General features: G+C 47.4%; 1 pseudogene; it reads right to left on the reverse strand.

Moving 5' to 3' along the window:
* Positions 1-3,115: 3,115 nt before the first annotated feature.
* The window catches only part of LOC143385804 (MYND-type zinc finger-containing chromatin reader ZMYND8-like), a 62,677-nt pseudogene continuing 49,427 nt past the window's right edge, over positions 3,116-16,365 (reverse strand).

The following is a 16,365-nucleotide window of genomic DNA, read 5'->3' on the forward strand; positions in this document are numbered from 1 at the left end:
GTGTGTGTGTTACATAGAAAGTGTGTGTGTGTGTGTGTGTGTGTGTGTGTGTGTGTGTGTCTGAATTAGCTGTTTTAAGATGTCAGGGTAAACAAATGTTGGAACTGGGGCTTGAGGGTTAGTACATTTTTGTACATTTCTATCCTTTGTAATAAGTATCAGCTTTAAAAGTAACAGTAGTGCTAGTACTTCTTCCAAAGGGAACCTTCAAATAAGTTTGAGTTTATCAAGTTTGCTTATACCTACCTACCTATCTCAGCAGTATTTTTTATACCTTACAGCTTTTCTCTATTATTTGTCTAAGAGGAAGGTTTTGTTTCAGTACTGGGGGTTAAACTCAATTTATCACCAAGCCACATTCACAACACTTTTTAGTATATTTTTTTATTATTTTTATTTTTGCATATACCAGAGATTGAACTAAGAGGCACTCGACCTCTGAGCCACATCCCCAGCCTCATTTTGTATTTTATTTAGAGACAAGATCTCACTGAGTTGTTTAGTGCCTAATTTTTGCTGAGGCTGGCTTTGACCTCATTATCCTCCTATCTCAGCCTCTGGGCTGCTGGGATTACAGGCATGTGCCACTGCATCTAGCTACAGACCTTTTTATTTTTGAGATGGATAACTTACAAAGTTGTGTGGATCCTCACTGAATTGGTGAGGCTGAAATCAAAATTACAGTTCTCCTGAGCTGCTTGGATTACAGGAATGCACCAATCCAACCAGCTTAAGAGTAAGATTTTTGACAGTTTGGGTTGTACAAGGTATTTTTTTAACATTTTTTTATTTGCAGTTGGACACAATACCTTATTTTATTTTTATGTGGTGTAAGAACATAATTGAGTTCAACAGTACCATCAATCAACTATATGCAGTTGACATCCATCACTCAATGGCATAATATGAATTATTTTTAAGTTCACATGAAATATTTATGGATCACATTTTGGGTCATACAATACAATAAATTTAAAAATATATATATAAATGATAAAAATGGTGTCAGACTGCAAAGAGATTAAGCAAGAATTGACAAACGAAAAATTCTAAAATACTGTAGATTAACATTATTAGGGTAATTCTCAATAACATGGGTTATTTTGACCAATCTGCATTTGAATATTCAAAAATAGTTTTGGATAAATGAAAACAAAATATTGTTTATCAAATTTAGTGGGGTAAAGTGAAATTGATGCCTACAGGAAAATTTATAGCACTGTGAGCATATATTAAAGAAGGATCTAAAATCACTCTAAGATTCTGTCTTAGGAAATAATTAAAAGAACAAATTTAATCAAAAATAAGTAAATTGAAAATAGGAAATTCGGAAAACTAGTGAAACCAAAAACTAATAAAACTAATAATTTTCTAGCCAGGCTAATCGGGAAAGAAGATAACACAGATTTCTCATCAGAAGTGAAAGACGAGACATCACTATAGCTCCCATGGATTACAAAGTAATGCATAATATGAAAATACATAATATGAAAATCCCAATTCCACAAAGTTGATACCATAGATGAAATGGACCAACTGCTTGAAAGATATAATATGTGAAACTGACACATAAAAAGTGGAATGTATTAATAGGTTTATATTAAATGCTGAATAACCCATGAATTCCTATTAAATTAGGCAAGTAGAAGGTAGAAGCTCAAATATTAGCAACAGCAGTTTTCACTTCACAGAGAATGCTGGCTAATTCCTTTGAGGAAATCCTGGAGATTCAACTCCTCTCTGCACTGGTCCCATGGAATAAAGCCCATACATCTTACATGGCCATAGAAAACCAGTTTTTTCTCCAGTGTATATCTGCTTCCTTCCTCTGCGTGCACCAGACAAATTAGCATTCAAACTACAGACAATTTAGAGTTAAATATGCTATACTTATGACCCCAATAAATCTTTTTTTTATTCAGGTTAACACTAGATTTGGGCATTGTTACCAGTTATATGGCACATTGCTGAAGGCAGGATAATGCCCAAGTGTACTCCAATTCTTCCTACTCATCTGATGGTACACATTTTTTCAGTTGTTCAATGTATATGCCTCTAATTCCTTTATAACTTTAAGAGGGACTCAAAACAGGAGTAGATATTTATTTGGTGTTTTCATGAATGGAGGGAGAGTAAAGAGGCTCATATTTCATAATATTTTAAAAATGATCCCTCTTAATATGTTTTTTTTTTTTTGTGGATGCTTGGGTGTAATTCCAGTGTCACACACATCATGGACACAATGGTCCTATAAGTGATCTGTGTCTCTCATTTTGACATCTACCTTTTGATTTGATTGTAGCATTCACTCACATTAAATACTTTTCTTGGTATGGTTGGATTTATGTAGACTCTTTTGTAAATAGTTGTATACAATAATTTTATTTAATTTTTATGTGGTGCTGAGGTTCAAACCCAGGGCCTCGAATGTGCTAGGCAAGTACTCTACTGCTGAGCCACAACCCCAGCATTATATAGGCCCTTTTATTGCAGCATCCTCTGAGTACTGGCACCCTATCCCTTGGGTTCTGCTCCATGCAGTTCTTCCCTGCTGTGGTACTGGATTTCTTTTCCCACCTGTGTGTTCTCACCTGTCTGTGGGTCTTTGGGGGCTGGTGCCTTGGTTGGCCTTGGCATCTGTGTTCTAGGGGTCACTGTTCCTGGGATGAGAGGAGACAGAGGTGAGCATGCATCTTTTCAAGGGGGCCTGATTTGGAGAAGAAGCCCCACACCACCAGTCCTGCCCTATCCAACCAACACTGGTTATTAAGCCAAGTACCAAGCAGGATGTTGAGGCAGCAGAAGTGAGTCAAGAAATGGAGCCCTCATGGCGGTGCTCCAGGTACTTACAAGGGAACAGGCAAGTGCTGTCAGTAACTGTGGTACCATGTGATGGGGGCCCTTGGGAACAAGTTAATAGTGCTAAGATCAGGTGACACTGCTTGGGGAGTGATGGTGTTTAACAGGAAGTATGCAAACATGGGAGCTCTGGGCAAACAGGAAATGGTACACTCCTCATTCACCTGAGTGTTGGTGTACTCCATCCGCACCCCAATAAACTGCCTGTCAATCATTGTCATGATGGAGCATGGAGTCAGTTCAACAGTTCTTTTCATCATGTCCTTGGTTTAAGGACTGCTACAGGACCTGGTTCTTGCTGCCTGGAGCTGGCCTCTGGCACAAAAAGCACAGCAGCCTCCTTCTGAGGGAAGAAGGATAAGATGCAACAGGAAATTTAATGTAAGGGGAAAGAAGGGGGAGGTTCCAGCACAGTCAGTGGGTACCCAATTCAGCTGGGGCATGTGATGTGGACCAAGACCAGGGGTACAAGGCTAGTGAGAAGCACAGGCTTCCTCGGTAGGGCAGGACGCTTGTGCAAAGACCTAGAGGAGTGGGTAGCAAGCAGTTCTCTGTGGCTGATCCAGAGGGAGGAGGTGGAGAGGTGATGAGGCTATGAAGCAGGCAGGCATGGAGCCCAGCTCCTTACCACAGAGTGGCATAGCTGCTCTGCTCTGTCATGCTTCTTGGCAAGGACAGAGCACTGCAGGGTGGGATTCCATAGGACTGCCATTCTGTGACCACTGTGTTCATGCCAGAGATGAGTGCTGTGACCTATTCACACACATATGATTGCGGGCAGGAGCCCCAATTCTACAGGGCCATTCTGCCAGGTTCTAAGGTGGGTGCGAATCTGCTCCTGATTTTCTGAAGGCATCAGACTGTAACCCCTAACACAGAGGGTGTCTGTTAGCTGCCTGTATGTGTTTCTATGTAGTTCTGGATTAGCCTTAGCTACACCCATATACTTGTTTGCCTATGACGGCTGCTTGCAGTGTGACTGACTGGTTGCAGATTTGCAGAGGATTGGAGTAAAGTAGACCTGGGGCAGAAGCAAACACAAACACATGCAGCCCTCTGGAGGGCTTGTGTCTCCTACAGCTGCCGTCAGTGCCCTGCTGCAGGAGGGCTCAGACAGAGCAGTGACATCAACTGAGTGCTTCCCAGGTGCCATACACTGAACTGAACACCCTGCAGACATTACCTAATTGAACCAACACAAGAGCTCTTACAGCTCCTGTTTCATCAATGGGGAACAAGGACTCAGATGGGTGAAGGAAGGTGCCAGGACACAGTGTGAGTGTGAGGTCCACTCTAACCCAGGACTTCTGAAGCAGAGAGCCTAGCACAGAGCTCCACAGTACCACGTCCAGCTGACTAAACCAGAATGTGTCAGCTTCCAATTTCCCATGAAATAGCACAATGCTTGAACAGACTAAGATGGTGCCCTGGTGTCAGGTGGTCATAAGATTAAAGTCATTGAAAGGGCATATCTCGATGTGTTAGTGCAATTGTGATTTTGAGCTTGAAGTTGAGATATTGAAAATTCATTTACTCCTCTTCATGCATTCCTTCACAAATTCAGTAGTTTGGCAAACTGACTGAGTGGCTGTTGTACTTCACAGGAGCCTTCACAGCTCCCCAGAAGGCAGAGACCAGAGGGAGGAAAGTCAAGATGATGGACCCCAGGATCATAGCCTCCATGTGTGTTATGGGGGGGGGGATCTCAACCATGCTGCAAACAGCAGAGGCAGTTATTTTTAAGGGAATTATTTTTTGTTTGACTATAGGAGTATAAATTATGAAAAATTTATGAAACCGGAGTGAAGGAAACAAAAATCAGAGTGACTCTACTTGCCAGCTATAATCTGGGAACACAAATGTTAGGTTCAAGGTTAACAAGTTGTGAATTCCTTTTTAGTTTTAGCTTTGCTTTCTATTCTCTGTGTCTACTTATTACACATCTGCACTACACTGTCACACTTGACAATGTTTCTCCTGCATTTTAGAGTTTAAGTGTTCCTCATTACATGATTATACACTAACGCATACATTTACATATGCAATTAATAGGCATGTTACATTACATTGCATATATGTGATATATAAGTAATTAATGTAATAATGTTCATATTATACCAAAAAGTCGGTTCATCCCTGTCCTGAGTGAACAGTGTCAATTTCTAGTGGTTAGTTCTTTAGCAGTGAAACAAGAAAACAAATAGAAAGTGAGTTTACATAAAAGAGAGAGGAGAGGGGGATCCCTATGAAGAGGGAACACTCATTTATTCATTCATTCAAAGATGAGAAGGAAAGGGTAGGGGTAAGGAGAAGAAGGAGAAAGAAGAGTCGGCTTTATGGTCAAACCAAGTATTGCTCCCTTGGGTTTGACTTTTTCTGTATGTATTATAGTTCAAAAATTTAAAAATATTTTCAAGACAGACAATGCTGAGTGTCACTAGAAAGGGGAGGGGTGGAGTGAGTCTCTCTCTTACCTGAAATGGGGCTGGGCTGGGCTGGGCTGCTGGGCATGAACATTGCCTCAGTAGGACCTGGGAGGCTCTCTGTGTTGGTGGCCCCTGCAGCTTCTGCAGATGCAGGTGTGGAGGAGTGTGTCTCCCAGGGGGGACCCCCAGGTGTTGTCTCATTCTTGGTCTGAGCCCTGGGCATGGACAGCATGGGAGCCCAGGTCTGTCTGTTGGTTGTCACCCATTGTGTTCCAGGCACTGTCCTGGTAGCTGCACATTCAAAATGACTGTCACAGGGGATGGTTGCATTCGACCTCTTTGATTTATATAAAATTGCAGAGGCATGGGGTTGCTATCAGTGGGCAAACACAAGGTGTGGGCATAATATGGACATTCTAGGAGTCCTGCACCCTGTGCTGAAGCCCATGGACCAGAGGGAACTTTTATTGCCCAAGTAGAAAATAAAGAGAACTCCTCCAGGTCCCCTGGGCACTCAACCAGCAAGGGTGTGTTTGGGGGTCAGTGGGCTCCATTTCAAGTTTAAGGAGCTTTTTTCTCATCCTGTGACCTGGCGAGAGACTGAAGAAATTGAGGGGAAGAGACCTGGAGGCAAGGTTGAGCCCCTGCCTCTTCCAGGCTCTGAATTGGGGTAACTTCCTTAACTCTTTAGCTTTATCTTTATGATGGGGATGAGAAGAATAATAACAATAACAATCATGGTCATAATTCCTGCCCATAATTTCACAGGATCATTGTTAGATTTTTTCAGACAAATCTACCCTAACCAACCTTTTAAAAAGTTGTTAGATGTACTCAATTGCTCATTCATATGGCAAAAATTCAAGATTTTTCTTTCCAGTTATACAAAACTAATCTTACTAAAGAATTTGAAATCTATGAGTTAAGTTGGGAATGGATATCATCTTTGAAATATTCAGATTTCCACCTGGAATGTGGGACATCCCTCCATGTATTTAAGTACCTCTTTATTACTTTTACTTTCATTAAAGTTTGTAGTTTTTCTTATATAAGGCCAGCACTTTTTCTTTAAGGGTTATGACTTTTCTTGCCTCTAGAAGCCACAGTTTTTCCTATTATACTGGAAACATTTCTAACTTGGAGTCATTGTCATGATGATACCAGGTATTGCATGAACCTGAACCATTTACAGTAAGTCTAGACACTATCTAGTTAGTGGGGTTGGTTCCTTTTCCTCTCCACCTCCAGTCCTCCCTGTTTCCTTATGTGCCTGCCATCTGTCCTTCCACCTCCCTGGGCGGCTTATGTCTCCTGCTGTGCAGGGTGGTGGCACACCCTCACTGGCTTGGTCATTTCTTGTCATTCCGCTGCCTGTTTCTCTCTCTCCCTGGCTTGGGAGCTCAGGTAGGAGCAGGAACATGGATGCAGCCTATACTAACACCTGGCCTATGTCTGGAAGCAGATGCATGTTTTGATGAGGGAGTGAGTGGATGCTGAGGGCTTGGGGCCATTGGTGGATGGGAAAGAGATGGGGGTCAAGTAGGGTCAGTGGATGGTGCCTCCAGCAGCAGTGCAAGGAGGGGGGTGTTGAAGACTCGGCCTGCAAGGTAGCCCCCAAGTAGTAGCCTAAGTGACATTGAAGGAGTAAGTCACAAGAGGACCTCATGATCGCCTTTTGTCTAAAAATCAAATCAAGAAATGTAGGCACAGGAGAGGATGCTAATAAGAATCAGAACCAGCAGGAGACTGTTGGGGAGAGACTCCTGTTCTAGTTCCTATTCTCCTCTGTTGGCCCGAGCAGATGCTTTAGGCAAAATCTTTTTTTTTGTTGTTTTTGGTGCTGGGGGATCCTAGGGACTGAACCAGGGTGCTTTACCACTGAGCTGCATTCTCAACCCTTTTTGTATTGAGAGACATGGTCTCACTAAGTTGCTGAGGCTGTTCTTGAACTTGTGATCCTCCAGCCTCATCCTTCCAAGTCACTGGTATTACAGACATATGCCAGAGCAAAGGCTCAGAGAAGTCTTAAAAGATGAACAGGAGAGGGGCTGGGGTGGTGGCTTAGCGGTAGAGCACTCGCCTAGCATGTGTGAGGCACTGGGTTCAATCCTCAGCACCGCATAAAATATATATATATATAAAGATGAATAGGGGAGGCCTATGCCACCTACCAAGGGAGCTCACGTCCCTACTTAACCCTCTCCTTCCACACAGATTCTTAAGTCCCCCCCGGCACATGTACTGGAGACAGCTCAGGTGCCCCCTGTACGGTCCACCTCCTGCACATCTCCCATGCACTGACCAGCTAGCCAAATGGGTAAGGGGGCTGGAGATGAGAGTCTTGCTGCTCTGATACGACCCCTCAGCACACGTGGCTTTGGGAAGAAATGAGACCACTCAGGTCTGCAATCCCATTGGTCTACAGCCCATGGCCCTGTCCACATAGCCTGCTGCTCAACACGCAGATGTCACCAGTGCCCTGGTGCCAAGTACTCCTGTCCTTCCATTTTGATGATGACCCTCCAGTTGGTACTCCTCCTCTGCCAAAATACTTTTTAAAAAATTTTAATTATTTGGGGGTGCAGGTGTTGGTGGGATTGAACCCAGGACCTCATGCATGTGGACAAGTACTCCACAGTGGAGCCACACCCCAGCCCTGATGCCCTTGCCCAGCCTCTTTCCAAGCCCTAAAATGGGGGACCAAGTCTCCTTCAGTATAGTCCCAATCTTCACAAAAAACACCTGGAGGAAGGCCCCTTTTGACATGGAAGTCCTGTGAGTCACACCACGCTCAAGTGTCTGAGCCACATCCCCAGCCCTTTTCTATTTTGAGATAGGGTTTCACTAAGTTGCGTAGGACCTTGCTAAGTTTTAAGGCTGTCCTTGAATTTGTGACCCTCATGCCTCAGCCTCCCGAGTTGCTGGGATTACAGGTGTGGATCATTGCACCTGGCAGAGCTACTGTTAAGTCAACTAAAATCAAATATGAAACTCCATCCCTAGTCACATCTTGAGGGTTCCACAGCCACAGGTGGTTAGTGGCCACCAGTGTGCACAGTGCAGATATAAGACACTGCCTTCAGGGTACAACATGCCATTGGCAACATGGGAGGTGGAGGAGGGAGCATGGAGAGAGAGAGGCGTATTAAACACCTAGGAAAGGAGGCAGCTGAGCAGAGAATCTGGCTATGACAAAGGACAGGAAGCAAAAAGTGGTCAGATGCTGAAGGTGGCCAGGAGGGAAAGGCAGAGCGTGTCACCCATGTCACAGGGAGGGCTGTGGGAAGGACAGGTGGAGTCTGAGATGGAGCAGGGAATGACATCACCTCTGCAGGGCGGAATGGGGGCTGGTGAAAGGGGTTTGGAGGAAGGATGAGGCAGATGAGGAACTGTGCTTCTGATATCAGCGATCAAGATTAAACAAGCCATGGGACACATCTGTGGTCCTGGGGAAGTTCCTCCAGCTGCGCCAAGGCTTGGGTGCAGGTGAGGAGTCACACTGCCATGCTGAGAAATCAGGAAGCCTGGAGCACCCGGGGCCTGTGAGCCAGACTGCAGTCCAGGTCTGGGCAGGGACACCAGTCCACGTAGGCCACACAGGCCACACAAGAGGAAGAAGGGGGGAGTGGGAGGAGGCGTACACTAAGACCAGGGCCACGTTTGCGGCCCCTGTGACTGAGCCCCATGCGCCATGACACAACCACTTCTGACTTCCAACAGCAGTACTTTGGTCTGAGTCCTGTGGATGAAGCTCGGGTCTGGGGTCACCTACGTCCTGGCTTGGCAAACACTCTCCAAGTGACTCGGGCCTCTGAGTTGACTTCTCTGGGCCTTGCAGGACATAGTGACTTCTCCCCAGGGCACAGGGCATGACCAGGAGTGCAAGTGCCTCCTGTCCTTCAGGAAGCACCAATGAGCACTCCTCTGCCACCCTTGAAATGCCAGAGAAGGGGCTTCACCTGCCTGGCTCAGGTCCCCCACCTGCAGCAGCCATAGGCTCCCAAGTGACCTTCCTTTCACTTCCCCAGATACCACGATGTTTCAGACCCCGCACAGCCCAACACCTGCTTCTGCACTTCCAAACTCATTAGCACACACCCACCCACACACCCACAATCACACCCACACGCACACTCCCACATTTGGTTCCGTGTCATCTTAGGCCTGCTTTCCTGCTTTCCTACTACCATGGCTGAGTGAAGCAAATGGACATAGACCACAAAGCCTGCAATGCTTCATTTACTCTCTGGCCACCTACAAAAAGTCCCTCCAGCCCTGACCACTCTCTCCTGGTCACGATGCCACATGCAATCCTTATTCTGGCAGATCCCATACACACAGCATCACAAGTCTTCCCGGACCGCCTCCATCCAGCACCTCGCAGCTGCAGAACCTCTGAACGGCACCAGCTGTGGGCAGCAGCACTCTCCAGCCTGGCCCTCCTCATGCTGGCCCCTCACTCTGACACACCCACAGTCCCCTCACAGGCTGCTCAGTTAAAGCTCTTTTTTTTTTTCAACTTCGATTCCAAAAGAAGCTTTTATCATTGCAACTCGTTGAAATTACCATCATGAAAGCCAAACTGCAGGGCAATGTTCTGGAGCTACCACACCACTAGACCTGAAGTCGCCTTGGCTTTGTTCTGAAACAAACTGAGAGAACTGAGATGCTGTGGCATCTTAGTGCCATGCTGTGCCATGACTGGAGGTTCCATCTGGGGACTATAAGGGAAGCATGAAGGGCGGTGCTTTTTTTTAAAAAATATATTTTAGTTGTTGATGGGCATTTATTTTATTTATAAGCAGTGCTGAGATTTGAACCCAGGGCCTCACACATGCCAGGCAAGCACTATACCACTGAGCCAGGATCCCAGCCCCAGGGCAGTGCTTTTTTGACAGGCACTTCAATCAAATCCAAGGCCAAGTTCACATCCTCCCTCGACTCACTCCTACCACTCCACCATGTCCACCAACCATTTCCCACTGGCCCTTCCAGGTCTGCCTTTGGGGAACCTTCCCCACCTGACCACAGACACTACTTCCTCTAAGCACTCGGTATTCACAAGTGATATTAAGTTTTTGGTCTCCAATGATGAGAACCAGCAGGCCAAAAGACCCTGGAGGAAAGGTTATAGGCAAGAACCCTGTATTCAGCAAGACAGTCCTCAACAAGCAAGGCCTGGGTCTGAACCCTCCTGCAGTGGCCAGAACTGGTTTAGGAAAGAGTGGGGGCGGGGACACGGACCTGAGAGAGAAGGGTGACCCGAACCCCAGGAAAGAAATCCTCAAGTCTCAGAAAAGACCTCAAACAGCCTGCCAGAGGGAAGGATGGTCCAGAAACACTGCTCACCTCCACACTGTCTTTACCTCTCTGAAGGCCTAAAGACCCTCAGGAGCTGACTTTATGGGGCTTTGCTTACCCTGGCATTTCCCAGGGCAGGACCCTGTGTCCAAATAGTGTCACGTGGACCCCGCTAAACAAAAACACAGGTAAATACTGACCAGTGCAGAGAAGTGTGGGGAAACTGCCTCGCCCAGCCACACCCTCACCCCACAAGCCTGCCCAACTAAGGCACCCCAAAGATCCCTAACAGCTTAAAAATCACTGCCCTAAACCCTGGGCTCCCTGACAAGATGGCTTCCAACCTGCCAGCATAAAATGAAAGGGCCATTAGCCCACCAGGGGGCTACATACCAGAGCCTTTGGAGCCTAAGAGAATGGAGGAGAGCGTCTCTCTTGAGCCAGAAAAGTCGAGGGTCTAGAAATACAAAGAAAGATGGACTCAGGGCACTGGGGCCAATGGAGCCCCCCAGGGAAACCCAGGGAGTCCTGGGAGTGCTCACCACTCCCCCAGGGCATCTCAGTGCCCTACACCTGGCGTGGTCTACGGGGCCGAGTCGGACAGGTGTGCATACACCTGTGCTCTGGTTCTCATACTCCTCCGGTGCTGGGGTGGCCCCTCCCTAGCACTCCAGTCTGAGCTTGAGAACCTTCCCTGTGGCCTACACCCACTGACTGACTGACCCAACACCCACACAGTCTGCTGCACCACAGAAGGAGAAATGGATCCATTCACTTTGGAAGCCTCTTGTGAGGCAGTACCAACCCTGAGACCAGGGTCTCGACTGATAATCTGATGATGACGTCCAAAGTCCACAATGACTACAAACATAAAAGATGATCCGTGTGCCTTCTAAAATCGATGTCACGTATACAGCCCAACAGGAGATGAGCGATTGTGACCTTCATGGTCCAATATGGCAGCACCAGCCAGATGTGGCTGCTTGCATCTAAGTGAACTAAGGTCAAATTTAAAAATCTGATGCTTGTTCTCATTCGCCATCCTGAGAACTCCACAGCCACAGGGGCTACTGGCAGCCACAGTGGGTGGGATCCTCCCCATCACAGAGTTCTTCTGGATGCACTGCACTAAACTGGGAGGGTCCTGAGAGCAGCTGCCAGATCCTGCACAGGCCAACTCAGCCTTCTAGCCTTCCACAGGGCTCACTGGTGAGGAAGAGCCTGGGGGCACTCCCTCGACCCCTGTTTTCTGACTGTTCCAGACAAACCCAGACAGCATGGGACTTTGGTGGGTGGGACACACAAGGGCAAGGGTCCTTGACACAAAGAGTGGGTGGCACTGGCCAAGGCACAGGGGGGTCCTCACTGAGCCCCTGTCCTTGCTCTTCTCAGCTGATGGCTCCTTCTCTTTGACGGTGCTGGTCATGTCTGAGGTGGTTGGCTGGGCGTTGGAGGATCCCCCCCGGGAGGATTTGTTCCCAGTCTCTGTGTTCACCTCGGTGTCCGCTTCCTGCTGAGGGGTGGTGGCTGGGGACAAAGGGAAGAGAGGGAAGCCATGGAAAGCCAAGCACAATGGTTTCAGGCTCCGCGTGGAACCCACTCCGCACCCCATGGTGCCAGTGGCCAGGCCCCACCCAGGGTCCAGGTGCAGACCCAGGGAGGCCAGGCACCCAGAGGTCTCTGAGTCAGGTTCTGTGAGAGAGTCTTGGCTTTCTAATACTCAGCAATTCAATAAGTCATTCTGGAAAGGAAAGCATGTTCTTGGAGCTAATGACACCTGTTCACAAGAGCCCGCCATGACTTAGAGGCTTAGGTCCACCATACCCCTGGACACTTGTTTTTGTCTGAGGCAGGTGGAAAAGACCCGTCGGAGAGCACAAAGCTTCTGGAGACAGTGAGAACAGTGGGTGTTGGACTCATATAAACAGTGACTCCTATAAACCAGGCCTCACCAAACTCAGAGAGCCGCAGAGCAGTGTGACCAAGCAGCAGGGCCCTCCCGGGGCACCTCATATACTCTAGACACCAGCAGAATGCCACACCACGGCAGCAGGAGTCTAAAGACTGCGAGAAGACACCTCCCATGGACGGCGACAGAAAGTGAGTCGGCAACCGGTTCTTATGAATGACATCTTGTTGGCACACAGCCAGATTCTGGCTACAAAGCCTCAAATATTCACTAGGGCCCTTCCCAGGTCTGCCAGCCCTGGACTGCCATTTCTCAAGTTTGAATCATTCCCACGTCAGCTCTGCAAATTTTGCTACAGACATACAACCTTGTGTTTTTTATATAATATTTTCAGTGAATTCTTTTAAATGGAGACTTTTGGGGGTAGGGGAAGTGCTCTGGATGGCACCCAGCCCAGGCCACAGCTGCTCCCACTCTTGGGCAGCCTGTGCTTGCCCATCCTGAATCACCCTGTCTCTGCCTCTGTCTGGCTTGTGCTGAAAGTCTTTTCAGTCATGTACCACGTGGTCTCCGTCTCCTCTGGGAACCCTGCAGACCCTTCTCAGGAGACATCTCTTCAGATTTAATCATTTTTCTATGCACTGGCTAATGCAATTCCTAAAGAAACCCTATGTGGAGGGTTTGTATTATGTATCCAGATTTCAATTGAAGAGACTGAGGCACCAGCAAATTACGGAGGAGTTGGAAGGTGAACCACTGTAAGTCAGTGACCATCATCGGTAGCCTCAAAGGAAAGCAGGATTCCCACCAGTGACCTCTCTGGGTGAGCATCCCCAGGGTTCCATGTGCCCACCGCACTCAAGCACAGACAAATGGTGTCCCACTGGCCCAACGTTGACTCTGTCCACTTCTGGGTCCAACTTCAGAGGTCTGAGGTTCCCCCCAGCCCTGCCTGGTGCAGGCCCAGCAGCCAGGACCTACCCAGGTTGTGCTTCATCTTGGAGAGCTCCTGCTGGTGCAGCCATTGCAGCTTCTTGATCTCAATCCTCAGCCTGTGGATCTGGAACAAGAAAAACAGGTTCTGACGAGGCCCTGAGTGGGTCCAGCTGGTCTCAAGCAGGCCCTGAGAGCTCAGCCTCTCCTGACCAGAAGGGTCCCAGGTGCCATAGGGCTGATTCAGGCAGCCAGGCTGGGTGCTGACCTTCCCCCAGCACCTGTCCATGGATAGGAGTCCCAAGTTGACCCAAATTCTCAAGAAATGCTGGCTCTGAAGACCAGTGGAGAGTACCACCTTTCATGGAAAGACCCAGCTCTAGAAAAAGCCACTTAGAGTGAAGGACCAAGTCCCCCAAACAATACATCAAAATTCTGGATAGAGGCGGGCACAGTGGCACAGCCTGTGATCCCAGAGGCTCAGGAAGCCGAGTCAGGAGGATGGCAAATTCAAGGCCAGCCTTGACAACTAAGCAAGACCCTGTCTCAAAATAAACAGAAAGGTGAAGCTCAGTGTCAGAGCACCACTGGGTTCAATCTCCAGCACCCCAAAAACAATTTAAAAAGTTTGCATTTTTGTCTAAGAAAATTAAATAAAGGTAGCTGTGACTTTTCACCTAATAAAATACCCAGGTGGAATCCATAATCATTCATCTGAAATCCCAAAGCCCAACGTCTTTGAAATGAAAGGGTATCTTGGGGGAAGGAGGATAACCCCAATTTGGATCATATTGATTTAAAGGGAAAAGTAAGCTTGGACTGAATTGATCTGAGGGTTTTAATTATCAAGCAACTTGGTCACACATGACAATGATAATATGAAGTCACTTTGATTGTCACCACTGAGGATTACTACTGACATCTAGTAGGTAGAGGCCAGTGGTGCTGCTAAGGATAGTCCCCAGCACAAACGTCACAGGGGCTGAGGTTGAAAACTTCTGATTTACCCTCCAAGGGTGAAAAACCTCATTTCAGTGCCAAAATCTCATGTCTAGTGGGTCGGGGAGGGAGCTGGATATCAGCCCCCAAAATGGGAAAACAAGTGTGGCCCACATCTGACCAGGGCTTCAGGTGAGACAGTATGAACCAGCTCACCTTCAATCATAGGCAGGTTCTTAAAATGAATTCTTAAATCCATTCCTCCTGATCTGTTATATTCACACAGTTTTCCTTCAGAAACTGTCTCAAACCCTGTCAGAAGTTGTGCATGGGACTCCCCACCTCTGTCCTCACCTCTCAGGACTCCAGAAACCCTGCCACCTGCACTTCACCTGGTGACCTGTGAGCACATGGCCCATGCTGTCCCAGCCACACTGCCAGCAGCGCATTCTCCAGGTCTATCAGCCAGAGAGGGAATTCTGCAAACTGCACTAGAAAGTCGCTTTCCCAAGGGACAGTTTATGCTTCACCAGAAGTCTGAGGCTTCTCTGGGCCACCTGAGAATTTCTGTGTGCAAATGCTTAGATCACGACTGCAGAGAGGCCCAGGCCTATGGAAAGATCATGGCACTAATTCGACATGAAGAAGAAGGATGGGTCTCCCGTCTCACCCACAGACTAACTCTGGCTCAGACGGGGCTATTTGTCACACCAGGCCAAGTGGCACAGCTGCTGGCTGGGCATCAGGGAGGAAGTAGCTCACCCATCCCTCAGACAGCAGGGGCAGCAGCGACAGAGGCAGGCACGGGGGTCCCGGGCAGCTCATGCACCATGCTACCCTTATAGCAGTCTCTAAGGTCCAGAGCAAGTAAGGAGTCCTGTCACCTCTAACCTCAGCGATTGTGCTTCCAGTAGTGTTCTTGGAAAGATTATTGTATATTTCTTTCATCATTCCTTTTATGGCATCCATCATCTGAAAGATAAACACAAACAATCTAGTCACCATTGGAAGCTTCTCCAGGCAACAGAATAAACATCGACATGGAGAAGGCAGCAGTGACCATGTCCCTTCAAAGACACTTGTCCCCCTGCTCTGAAGACTAGTTCACAACTCTGATGCTAGTTTCTACACCCACAGACTGAACCGGAAAGGCCCAGCCGGTCCACAGATGTGTCCTGTCTAACACGGTAGGCTTGAGGGAAACGGTCTTGCTACTGTTGTTGAATCCCCTCCCTCCCTCCCCCCCACTCTCCTGCGAATGAAATCCAGGGGCTCATTCATAGTAGGCAAGTGCTCTACCACTGACTTACACCCCAGCCCTAATTAATTCTCTTTTAAAAACACGTTTACTAGGGAAGCTGAGGCAGGAGGATCACAGGTTAAAGACCAGTGAGACCCTGCCTCAAAGAGGCTCAGTAGTAAAGTGACCCTGTATTCAATTAAAATCCTAGAGAGAGAGAGGAGAGAGAGAGAGAATCCACAACATACCATGTAAACTGTATATTGCAATTTTATTATAATGTAAATTTATTTATTTTTAACTGTTTTAAGTTGTTGCTAGACCTTTATTTGGTTTATTTATTTGCAGTACTGAGAATCAAACCCAGTGCCTCACATATGCCAGGCCAGTGCATTACCTCTGAGCCACATCCCCAGCCCCTAATTCAGTGGTTTTTAGGGACTGAGTGGCCAGGGTCATAGCTCAGTGACAGGATAGGTCCACAGCATGTTTAACAGGCACAAAGGCCTGGGTTCAGTCCCCAGTGCATGCTCAAACATGCTCACAAAGCACCAATGTCTTTTAAAATATTTTAAGTGACTCATTCATCACTATAAGTCAATTCCAGAACATTTTCATTACACCCCAAAGAACGCCTGCTCCCTATTAGTCTCCACCCCTCCAATGTCCCCATCCTGCACCTCCCAGGTCTCTGACATCCCTGGCCCTTTTCTGGTACTAGAGGCTGAACCCAGTCATGGGCACTTTCACTCTGAGCT

This window comes from Callospermophilus lateralis, chromosome 8 (genome assembly GCF_048772815.1).
Source record: "Callospermophilus lateralis isolate mCalLat2 chromosome 8, mCalLat2.hap1, whole genome shotgun sequence".
NCBI classification, from domain to species: domain Eukaryota; kingdom Metazoa; phylum Chordata; class Mammalia; order Rodentia; family Sciuridae; genus Callospermophilus; species Callospermophilus lateralis.